The sequence below is a fragment of the Trichosurus vulpecula genome, chromosome 9 (genome assembly GCF_011100635.1).
Source record: "Trichosurus vulpecula isolate mTriVul1 chromosome 9, mTriVul1.pri, whole genome shotgun sequence".
Taxonomy (NCBI): Eukaryota; Metazoa; Chordata; class Mammalia; order Diprotodontia; family Phalangeridae; genus Trichosurus; species Trichosurus vulpecula.
This window is the reverse complement of record NC_050581.1, coordinates 183,281,005-183,294,104: the sequence shown is the minus strand read 5'-3', so window position 1 is coordinate 183,294,104 and position 13,100 is coordinate 183,281,005.

Here is a 13,100-nt window from a genome sequence, read left to right as displayed (position 1 = left end):
TTCTTTTCAATCAATCAAGAAGGACTTACTATATGCCAGGCACTGTACTAGAAGTTAGGCATTCAAAAACAAAAAAGAAATAATCCCTGCCCCAGAGGAGCTTTTGTTCTACTGGGAGAGATAAGGTACACACATAGATATGCAATAGAAATTTTCTGTAGAAGGCAGAACTAATAAATTTCTATTTTGCCTGGAAAAAAGGTAGAACAAAAAATGGCTAATGGGGAATTAAAATCTAAGGTAAATAAACAGATGGAGATTGGGTCATCTTTTTAGATTATAGGTAATCTCTTTGGATCCTGACTTTGTCATCAAACATGTCATCCAACTTTCTTAGGTTAATGTCATCTACAGCTCTGGAAAAGCCTACCTTCTATTCCTTCATCAAGTCACTGATAAAAATATTGAGAAGCATAGGACCCAGGACAATCCGTTGAGACACTTCATCAGCGATCTCCCTCCTGGTTGACAATGAAGTGTTCATGACTGCAAGCAACTGAAAATGCACTTCACAGAGTCTCTTGAGAGCAGGAATTGCTTCTTATTTGTTTGTTTTTGCCTTTCTTGGTAGAGTCAACACTGAGTCCAGTGCCTGGGACACATTTGGTTCTTTAAAAGTGCTAGATGACTGACTATAACCTAGCCCACACATCTCCATTTGGACTACAACTATTTCTTGAAATCTAGGCATACCATGTTTATGGCTATTCCCGGATTTTTTCCCAGTTTTGCACTCCTGACCAAAAAGAAAAAGGAAATAAGGTTAGTTTTGCATGATCTGTTATCCATGAAGCCATGTTGATTCATTGTAATCACCTTTTTTCCTTTCAAGATATTTAGAAACTGGGGCAGCTAGATGGTGCAGTGAGTAGAGCACCAGCCCTGGAGTCAGGAGGACCTGAGTTCAAATCCAACCCCAGACACTTGACACACTTGCTAGCTGTGTGACCTTGGGCAAGTCACTTAACCCCAATTGTCCTGCCTTCCCCCACCGTACAAAAAAAGATATTTAGAAACCACACTCCTCAAGATAATCTCCTGTAGCTCCTGCAAGAAAACTGGTCTACTCAACAAAGACTCTACCATGCCACCAGAGATGTCCCTCTCCTCCCCTAGGCTATCCAGATGCTGCCTCCTTGAAACTTTAACCTAACCTCTCTATCCATATGAATCTCTTCTCCAAACTACTAGAGACCTGATTTTAGTCCAGCTTTATTTTGTTATTTGACCATTTAATGTGTGTATTTCATTTTCCCTAAATATCCTAAATAAAAAAAAGTAGCTAGCATTTATATAGTGCTCTAAGGTTTGCAAAGTGCCTCATATATGGTAACTCAATTGAGCTCCTCAAAAGTAGAAATGGGACCATGTACTGATGTATGCACTTTTTATTACATACCCCGCACACTTGGTACAGATTAATTGACACTTAACACATAGTAAACACTCAATAAAAAAGTTTCTTGAATGCAATTAGAAATTAGTTGGAATGGTTCTATAATGTTTCTATTTATGTGCATGTAGATGTAGTCATAGTTTACTTTCTCATTCTGTTCTTATTCCCCTGGCTAATCAACTTACCAGGTTTTCCTATTCAGCTTGTGTATCCCCTTGATAGCTTTCATTATTCTTTGGGATTTGGTTGGCAATTCCAGGTTTTACCTGAATGCTGCCCTTTCTTTGGCATTGAATCAATGCATTGTGTTCCCAGGTAATATGATTGTTTGGGGGATAACATCATGAAATATTACCCCTTCTTAATGGTCCCACATTCCCTTTGTTCAAGGTCCATTTCTTCTCTTTGTGTAACAGATACTGTAACTGGCCAGAGTTTTGGTTTCCAGTAATTGAAACAAAAAATCTTTATCCAAGGTTAACTGTACTTAAGTCAAACAGAAGGCAATTTATATTCTTGAAATGAATTAAGTTACTTGACCTATCTTAAAGTGCCTTGATTAAAACACCACTCTGTTATTTAATAAGGAACCCTGAAAGCAGTCAAAATTGGACCGAAATGATCACCGAAAATTTTATAATTAAACAGTGAATGACTTGAGGGCCCTTAAGATAATCTGATTTCCCCCCTTTCTTTTTGGTCTTATGTCAAGAATGCAGACAATAACAGCAATAGACTTCTGAAGAGCTAAAGGAAAACAGCTCCAAGTCTCTGCTAAATGCGAGGAGGACTGGACTGCCTCCCCTTCACCTCCTCCCAGCCTCTCTGAAGGCCCAAACTATACACCTCAACAGGGTTTGCAAACGAATCTTGCTTCTGTGTCTCATATCTGAAAACCAGAAGGCTTCTGGAAAGGCAGGAGAAGATTTAAAGAGGGAAAGACCAGAAGGGACATTGTAGTGAGACAGGAAATGGATTAACTCTGGTTTTCTGTCTCTATCTCTCCTCTTCTCTCTTCCCCTCCCACTCCCTCTTCCTCCTTCCTTCTTTTCTTACTCCATAGCCTGCTCTCCTCCTCTGTCTCTGTCTTTAACCTCTCTCTCCCTCTTTCTCCTCTCTCCCTCTTACACTCTCTGTTTCTCTCTCCTGCTTTCTTCCTTTCTTCACCTCTTCCTCCTTTCGCATCCATCTTGTCTCTCTCCCTCTTCCTCTGCATCTTTTCCTCCTTTTCCCTCTCCCTCCTTTCTCTTTTTCTCTCCTCCTATATCTTTCTTTCTCCAGTTCTCTCATTCTTTTCTTTTTCTCCCTCTCTCTCCTCTTTTTATCCCTGATTTCCTCCTCCCTTTCTCCCTTTCTTTCTTCCCTTCTCTCCCTTTATCTTTCTTTCTTTCTTTCTTTCTTTCTTTCTTTCTTTCTTTCTTTTCTTCTCTTTTTTCTTGTTTCTTTCTTTCTTCCTTTCTTTTTCTCCCCTTCCTTCCTTCCTTCCTTCCTTCCTTCCTTCCTTCCTTCCTTCTTTTCTTTCTTCCTCTTCCTACTTTGCTATTCTTCCACTTCTCTCATTCCCTCCCTCCAACACCCCACTTCTTTCTTAGTCTATTCCCTTTTGTTTCTTAAGCATAAAATCAATGGGGAATTAGCAAAAAATCAGAAGCAAGTATATTGATTATTGGGTGTTTTTATCAGTTACTAGAACTGCTGGGAAGAAATGAACTTTAGTAAGAATTTAGATAACAAAAATCAATCATTATTTTTAAATAACAACCTCACACAAGTTAAAGCAGAGGCTGAAAGAGTAGCAAAAAGGAAGAAACATGAATAGGTCATTCGTAGAGCTGTGAGTTGGTCCAACCATTCTAGAAAAGAAATTGAAAATATGCCAAGAAAGTGACTTAAGTATTCATGCTCCTTCTCCAGAGATCCTTTTTAGATGTATATCCTGAGGAGGTCAATGATCAAAAAGCACATGGTCTTTCATATACGTTCAAATATTTGTAGCAGCTTTTCCCCACCATGATAGCAAAGTACTGAGAACAAATCCATGCTCATTGTTCAAGGAACATCCAAAGAATCGGTGTCACCAGGAATGTAATGGAATATTACTATGCTATAAGAAACAATGACTGTGACAGATATCAGAGAAACTGTAGATTTTTATGAACTGATACAAAATGAAATAAGCAAAACTAGGAAAATCCTAACGGTAACAACAACGGAGATGGAAAGAACAGAACAAGAAAATGTTTGGGCCTGACCGCTGTGAAATGACGAGGACCAAGTTCAGCTCTAAACTTGCCATCTGAAGGGAAAGAGGACTTGCCTGCCTCCACTTCACCTTTGGTAGGAGAAAGTACAGCCTCCCCCAACTTCTATGTAGAGAATAAAGACTAGGGATATAGCAAACTGCATGAAATGCTAGATATTTTCTGTGTTGGTTAATTTTGTTGAACTGTTTTTCACCTTTTAAAAGTAATTCTTTTTTTAGAAAGGACAGGAGAGATATATTGGGAAATACAGGTGATATAAAATAAAAGATATGTGTATGCGTTTTAGAAGAAGATGATCTGTGTTCAAATCTGACTTCTGATACCAACTGGTGTATGACCTTGGGCAGGTCAATCAACCACAAGTAACTCTTCTGTATATACCTACATAGACACGTCTCTCCTGACAGAATGGAAGCACTTTGAGGGCAGAAATTGTTGTACTTTTGTCTTTATATCCCCAGCACCTAGCACAGTCCCGGGTACATGGTAGGTGCTTAATAATGCTTTTTGATTAAGTGGCTCCTCATTAGGCATTATCTATTCCAATGCAATCATATGTGCTAGCCAAATACATTAAAAAGGGGAAACAAAGTACTTTTCAAAGTTAGGGCTGGGGACTGTCAGGGGAACAGAGAGTATATAAGATGAAGTTTCAGAGCTGAAAGAAATCTTATAGGCTAGTGAGTCCACCTTATAGATCAGAAAATTTTGTGGCACGGACAGATGAAGTGATTTTGCTCAGGGTCACACAGCTCAAATATCTGAGGAGGGATTTGAACCTAGGTCCCTCTGGCTCCAAGTCCATACGTCTATCTTTATGAACCACAATTACAACTATCACAAAGTAGACAAGCCACAGTAGGCACCATTTGTCCTGAATAGGGTCCAACTCTAATGGATGCACCATAACACTACAATGCTCATTAAAGCTCAAGCAACCTTTGTGTAGTGTTTTCATATTTTTTCAGGGCACTTGGGCCATGGTGAAAAAAAAAAAGGTAGGCTAGTGGCATGAATTAATAATCATACATTCCACATGCTGCCTGCCGCAATTAGCCAGGGCCTCCCTGTTGCCTTTAATGTACACTCATCAAAACTAAGAATCTCATTGCGTTACAGCATACAGTTGTGCACCAAAATGACCCTCAATGGTTAACGGAAGCAACATTCCCCTTGAAAAGTGGTTTCCTGCAGCCAAAACATGGATTCGCTCTCTTTTCATCAGAGATGTCTGGTGTGGTCTCTGATGTGTAAAATGAAGACACTGGACTGGATGGCCTCTAAAGTCCCTTTCTGACTCAAGCTATATTCCTATCATCCCATACCAGCATTCTCCTTCATCTTAAAGGTCACTTCCTGAACAGGTGAGCAATCCTCAATTATAATTAAAGCTTTTTCTAGTTCAAAGGGTTCTTATGGATTGTTGAGATCAAGGGTTCTTAAGTTGGAGTCCATGAACTTTTTTTAATAACTCTCATTTTAATTAGTTTCTTCAGTATTTTTTTTTACATTTAAAAACATTATTCTAAGAAAGAATCCATAGATCTCACCCAACTTTCCAAGGGGTCCATGGCACCAAAAAATGGTTAAGAACCCCTGGACTAGATCCTGAGCACCCTGTTTTATAGATGGAAAGACAGGCTCAGAGGAGGAAAGTGATAGGTCCAAGGTCACATGCATATGACAAACCCCAAGTCTCCTGACTCATAGCTCCATGCCAGCAATATTGCTGAAGGGGAAATTTGATGAAAAGTAAAGGGGAATATTCTGTGAAAACAGCTGCTTGGTTCAGTCCTGGAACCCTGACATTAGGCTAAAGGTGTCCTCAGCGTGAGGACAAGTGATCCCCATGACACCTGCTAATGTAGCCAGGCCATTCTGGGAAGTTCCAAAGAAATCATATCCATCAATACATCCTTTGGTTGTTAAAGGTGGCATTTTCTGAGGGATAAGAAAATCAGCCCAGAGATCAATGCTTCTCCCTTCAATGAATGGAGAAAGGACTCAAAGCTCAGCCAATGACCTGAGTTAGCCCGATGTCTGCATTTAGGAGACTGAACCTCAAGGACTTTCTGTGTAGTATAGCCAATAGGATCCCAGCCCTTAGGCTTTTGGGAAGGGGGACCTGAGAGTAACAAGTATTACGCCACCTACCCCAGTCTGCTTTTTCAGGAAAACCAATATTCTTATCAACCTATCTTTTATAAAATGGAGCTATGCTAAGTATTCTGTGAAGGTTGCATTAGGCCTACCTGACTTTGAGACTCTACCTTTACCTAATATTCAGTAAAAAACAAAACAAAACAAAAACATTTATTAAGTGCCATGCACTGGCTAAGTTCTAGAGGTACAAGGAAAGGCAATAAACTCTCAGAGTTCACAGTTCTTCATAAGGGCCAGACAGTATTGTTAATAGTTATCACACTTAGGTTTACATAGGATTATAGTTAGAACTTAGAGTAAGGTCCAACGCTTCACTTTAAAGGTGAGGAAGTTGAGGCCCAGAGAGGTGAAGAAACTTGCCTGTGATCACAGAACTAGTAAACCCCCCCCAAGGTGGGATTTGAACCCAGGTCTTCATGGTGTTGTACAATTTACAAAGGGCATTCCTTACCCAATAAAATGAGTGCGGAGGATAGCGTTAGTATTATTATCCATATGGATGAAGCAACCGAGGGCTAGAGGGATGAAGAGGCTTGCATGCCAAGTAAGCAGCTGGGATTCCAGCCCAGATCTTCCTATTATAAGTTCAGCACTCACCACGCTTTGCCATGACAATACCCCCACTTCTCTTTTATTTTTTTCCCAAATAAGCTAACCAGAAAACATTTTATGTGAGCTCCATAGATGTTTCTCTTTCTCACTTGCATTTCTACCAGGGGTGGTTATAACAATGGCCTGCCCATTGTGTAAAAATTTCACAACTCAACCTTAGTTGTAATATTCAGCAAAATGCCAGTTAATGGTAATCAAGAAGGGAAACAAACAAACCAACGCCCAATAATAAGAGAGTTCCTGCTGCAGAAAGACTACTGGACTGGAAGGCAGGAGACTGGATGGGAATATCCTATCTTACATTTGACATTTGCGTGGCCATGGTAAGTTGCTTCAATTTCTGTGAGCCTCACTTTGCTCATCTATACTAGGTAAGTTATTATTAATCTTAGTATTAGGATACTTTAATTCAACTACAAAAAAGTTACTCTGTTGACTTCGTAGTACAATAAAAATGAAATAATACTATCAGGACGGAGACATGGCTTAGAACCATTTCTCTAGGAATTGAATCCCACAAGGTGAGAATTACTCTTCTATAAAAAATTAAAATTAATAATAATACATATCTCTTGATTTCATTTAGGCAAATAACACAGACAATAAAGTTATCAAGGAAAAATCTGTGACAAAATATTAAGAGACACACTGGCATCCTGAAAGCGAAGCTTAGTGAGAATAACACATTTAAAGCCATGTGTACCTACGCAGTAGCAATCTTAATGTATACTTTTAGAATTATAAAACGAACCACAACAGATTTGGAAAAGATCCTTTAAAAACTTTACAAGGTCAAAGGAGAAAACTGAATAAAGAGGGACAGGACAGGATGGAGGGAAATATAGTTAGTCTTTCATAACATAACTATTATGGAAGCGTTTTGAATAATGATACATGTATATCCTATATTGAATTGCCTGCCTTCTCAAGGAGAGTGGGTGGGGAGGGAAGAAGGGGGAGAATTTGGAACTCAAAGTCCTAAAAATAAATTTACATGCAACTGGGAAATAAGATATAAAGGCAATAGGGTATAGATTTTTATCTGGCCCTACAAGAAAGTAAGGGGAAAGGGAATGGGGAGGAAGTGGGTTGATAGAAGGGAGGGCAGACTGAGGAAAGGGGCAATCAGAATACATGCCATCTTGGGGTGGGGGGGGGGGAGGGTAGAGATGGGGGGAAAATTTGTAAGTCAAAATCTTATGGAAATGAATGTTGAAAACTAAAAATAAACTTAAAAAATAAAAATAAATAAATAAATGAAAATAAAAAATAACCCTTTTAAATATTAAGAAATAATAAGACCCATTGTCCCTGAGGTAGCTATGGAAAGAAAAGCTGTTAACACTACTTTGCCAAAAAAAAGAAGATGATTGATAACAATAATAGACGCATTTATGTGGTGCTTTTTCTTTGAGAAACACTTTACATATATTATGTCATTTGACCTCACAACAGCTATGGGAAGTAGGTGTCATTATCATTCCCACTTAACAGTTGAGGAAGCCGAGACAGACAAAGATTAAGTGGCTTGCCCAAGTTACAGAGTTAGTGACTGTACAAGGCAAGATTTGAATTCGGGTCTTCTTTATTCCAAGTCCCAAACTCTATTTACTCTGCCACGTAGAGCAAATGATGAACAGAAATACATGCACTTGTAAAATAAGCATGTATAAATTCATTAAGCAACAGTAATGGTTGACAAGTGCATTCTAATAAATTTGCTTAATGTAACCGAAAATGGTTTATCTCCAGGGAGAGCACAGAAAACAGCTAACATCCATGAACAGAATAAAAACTCCTTCCATGGGAACCTCTGCATGGATTCTATCAACAATGTGAGAGTGTCAAACAAATGACTAAATCATGTAGATTTGTTTATGATAGCATTTCAGCAATGGGACATCACCACCAGAATCTGCCAGCAAGTTATCTTTAAGGAGCCTGGACTTAATGTTCAATGAAGATTATACCAGGAAATGATAGAAACTATGTAATACATCATGATAAGCTGCAAAAACATTGTGCCTACCTATCATCTTGCAAGATATGACTCAGTGGTTAGAATTATACATCAGAAGCTCACCATCTTTCCTGAAGGAGAACCATAGTCCATATTACTAATATAGGCTTCAAAACGTGCTTGAAAACCCAACTAAGAAACTAAGCTGGAAGTGGATTATTATAAACTGGATTATATTGGATTACCAACTACAATCACAAAGACATTGTACTAATCTGTAAAAAACACACAGATAGCTTAAGAACAATTTAATCTATGTCATCATCCAAAAAAATCTCACATTCTATAAGATGCATGGAGCGAAAAGCTTTCAAGGTATCAAGACTTAGCAGAATAAATCAAAATCACATGGGAACTGGATGAAATATACACCATCACCATCATTCTGTCCACTACTAGGCTTATCTTAAGATACTTTTAGTGAGAAGCTAAGCTTATGTTCCAGTACTTTCAAAAAGGCAGTTCTTTTCTCTATCTATGCAATAGACCATGGAATATTAAGTATAAATAACTACAAGATAATAACTTGTCCCAGGACAATTTCTATCTGAACTCCATTAAGTAAGGTGAGAATAATGACATTTTAAGATTAAAAAATGAGACTGACCAGAGCACTAAAATAAAACTAAAAAGGAAAAAAATATATCTAGAACAATTAACCCATTCACAATGCCAAATTTAATGTATACTTTGGGGACAACAGACTTGGAATGTAGTCACCCATACAACGTTAATGAAATCCAGGATATATCACCTACAAGAAACTATAGAAACAGAAATGCCTTATTGCCAAAAAATGAGGTTGGGGATTGGGGATGCTCTACTATTATACCATAAGCAGGTTAAAAAAACTTACAGAAATACGTCTGCAACAAACAGACATCGCTTTATAGATCAATAGTAAAAGCTGACAAATAGGTGCACACAGCTGGATTTATTGGACATAGCAGTAAGTGGTTTACCCCTAGAAGGAACCTATGAAATGGCAGAAATCCAAAAATGCCATCAAAAGGCCCTCCCAATGCAACATCTACGATGATCTCAACAGATACTATGCCAACAAAGAAGCTTTGCACAAAGAAATGGCTGAGTCCTGTGGATTCATTTACAGAAACAGAGATATTTGTGAAAGCGATACAAGAGCAGGTCATAGCCATCACAAATTATGGAAAGAGCATGCTAAAGGAAACCATACTTCTTTGTTGATGCATATTTTTCAAGGAAACACTTAGAGCTCTGTGGCATAACTGTATATTGGTAAAATGGAGCAAATACCCAATTTCTGGAAAGCTGAGACTAAGTGGTCGGAATCATACGCCAGAATTTTTCTATCCTTCTTAAGCTAATAAGACAAATCTCCATGCTACAAATACAGGCCTACAACTATCCTGAAGAATTCAAAAACTAGAGTGCAATGAAATCAGAGCAGTATTGTAGACAAAAGTGTCATTGACAATAGTCCATACATAACGTGGACCTACGGCAATTAAAAAACAAGGTTTTAAGTAGAAGCCGCCATACTGAATATCTCTAAGCTCCAAACCATATGGAATGAAAAGCTCTCAAAATATAAAGAGCTAAGAAAATAAATCAAAATCATGGGAGAATAAGGTGTATGCATCATCTCCATTATGTTGTCTCCTAAAGCTATCACAAAGGCATTTTATCAGTGAAATATCAAAGAAGAAGAACTGGCATCCCTATGTTTTTGTTCAACTACAAAAAAACAATCATTTTATACAACTACAAAACAGTCTATGCTGCATTAATAATAATAATAATAATGATAATGTTTAGCATTTATATATAGCTTTCAGGTTTGGAAAGTGCTTTAAGTATATTAATTCATTTGATAATGATATATATATATATATATATATGTATATACAGTATATATATATGTATATATATACTATATACATATATAAATACACAATTTTGGGGAGAATCCATACAACCATATATGAAGAGGACTTGGAACCCCTGAAAGTGCTATAAATGGCAGTTATTATTATCATTATTTTCATGATTTTTATTTCTACCATTCTATTGAATGCCAAAGCAATGGTTATTTAGTCAATAATAAATTAATAAGCATTTATTAAGCACTTACTATGTGTCAGGCACTGTGCTGAGTGATGTATACTTATTAAGTACGTACTAAGTGCTGCCCTGGACTTTAATTGGAAATTGAGGAAATGGGAAAAGTTTGGGGTGGGCAAGGAATAATGAGTTCAGTTTTGGACGTCATGAATTTAAGACAGTTTTAGGACCTGAACTAGGTGTTCAATATTCAGCTGGGAATGCAAGCTTGGAGGTCAAGGAAGAGGTTAGGGCTGGATAAATACATCTGAGAATCGTCTACATAGAGGTGATAATTGAGTGAATGGGGGTTGATGAGAACTGCAGATGAAACATTATAGAAGGAGAAGAGAAGAGAATCCAGAATAGAGCCTTGGGGTTATCCATGGTTAATGGGCACAACATGGATGAAGATTCTGCAAGGAGGCTAAGGAGCAGTCGGAGATGCAGGAGGAGAACCAGGGATAGATTAGTGTCATGAAAACTCAGAGGGAAGAGATTTTCAGGAAGCTCAATGATATCAAAGGCTTCAGAGAGGTCAAGAAGGATGAGAAGAGAATGAGAGGAAAGGGAGCAGAGGCATTAATTATAGATGAGGTTAACCACAAAAGGGAGGAGAGAGAGGGGTTGCTAGCTAGGAGGCTGGATGAATCACGTGAATGTTTTTGGAAGATTAGGGAGACATGGGCACAGTTGGAGGAAATGAGAAAGAAGCCAGTCAATACGGGAGACAAGACAAATGAGAGCAACATTTTGTTTCATTTGTCCTGATCTGAGAACTTGTAGGTTATGGCAACTTCAAAGGCTGAAAGGTCCCCTCCCAATACATATCTGTGCCTGTCCAGTAACTTAGAGAATTGTCTGGGTGACTAAGAAGTTAGGTATTTGCCCAGAGTCACATCATTTTATGCGAGAGGCAGGATTTGAGCTTTCTCCAGGGCCAGTTTTTTTACCCAATTCACCAACTACCTCATAGCAATCATTATTGCCTTCCTGGCCTATCTAAAATCATGATTTCTGAGTCCTTTCATTGGATACCAACCATCCAAAGCCAATCTTTCTACATCAACCTGAACTGGTCATACAAACTACCCCTTTCTTCCCAAGTTGTACATGCAGTAGCAAATTTTCTAAATACACTCATCTCCTCTAGCTAGCAACCTCCTCATTGTATGCCTACCACAGCTTTGATTCCCTCTCTGAATATACCTTTTCCCTCTTTTCTTTGGAAAATTGCTCTCATCTACCCAACATTATAATTGAATCAAATTTAATTTGAGTCAAATCAGAAGTCCCTTCAATGCATCTACATAAGAAAATATTTAATCTCAATAAACTACCAGTTAGGACAGAGAGCAAGTCTGTCTGAGTTCTGAAATATTTAGCAAACCAAAATTCACCCTGTTCTTGTAAAGGGATGGAGCCAAAATCAGCTCTTGTCTCTATTTAAGGCATATTACACAGCATATAAGAGAGAGATGGGGTGAGCTGATGAGTTAGGACCATGAGTGATTTGCTAGGAACCGCCCCTCCCACCAGCTTCAGAAAACAGCCTTTGCTCCTCAAAATGGTATTCAGTGAGACTCAATAAAATGAACATCTTTGGAGTCTTTGTATTTCATTGGATTTTTTGGCATGTGACGAAGCAGACAATTTTATACCCTATCCTGCTTGAAATTTAAATATGGATCCTCATGGGAAACATGCGCGCACACATACACACACCACACACACATACACATATACACACACGCGCACACACACACGCACACACACACTGAGTCACACAAACGCCATCTTCTTTCTCCACCGATGCAAAATAGATGAGCAAATCAAAGTGCTTCTGCTAGGTAAGAATATAATTGAAGCATCCTTGTTTTTGTGACTGACATAGTTCATGGAGTCTGAAGGTCCATAGCATGGGTATTCTGACAGGGGACAGAACTTTTGCGGGAAATCCCTATGGGGAGTAGCAGAGTCTCTAGTGGAAAAGAACATTGGGTGTGGATCCTAACAACCAAGGGTTCAAATATCAGATATATGCAGCTTTGGGAAAAGCACTTCATCTCCTCAGGCCTTCCATTCCTCATCCTTAAAATAGTTTAGCTGAATACCATGGACCACTAATATCTCTCCTTGTTCCCAGTCTATGACTCTATCACGCACCTCTCAAATTCCTTTGTTCCCATCAAATGGAGAGGCGGTGTAGAGTAGTAAATAGAGCACTTCAAAGTCAAGAAGACCTGAGTTCAAGTGCTGCCTCTGAGGCATGGAACGTTACCTCTACAACTCTAAAGAGCCTATGACGTACAGATCCACACTAATAGAGGGCGTCTTCTCCGGACAGGTTTCCTACACAGATGAAATCTTAGGTCAGATCTGGAAGATATAACAACAGCAAAAAAAACCCAAAACCTATCATAGCAGAGCAAGTAAGCGAAAGTCACCTATATTTCAAAAGCATAACTAATAACTGGGAAGATTGGATTATAATAAAAATGATAATACTAAAGTAATATTCCTATCAGGTTTTAAGATTTGCACAATTCTGTGTAAATATCAT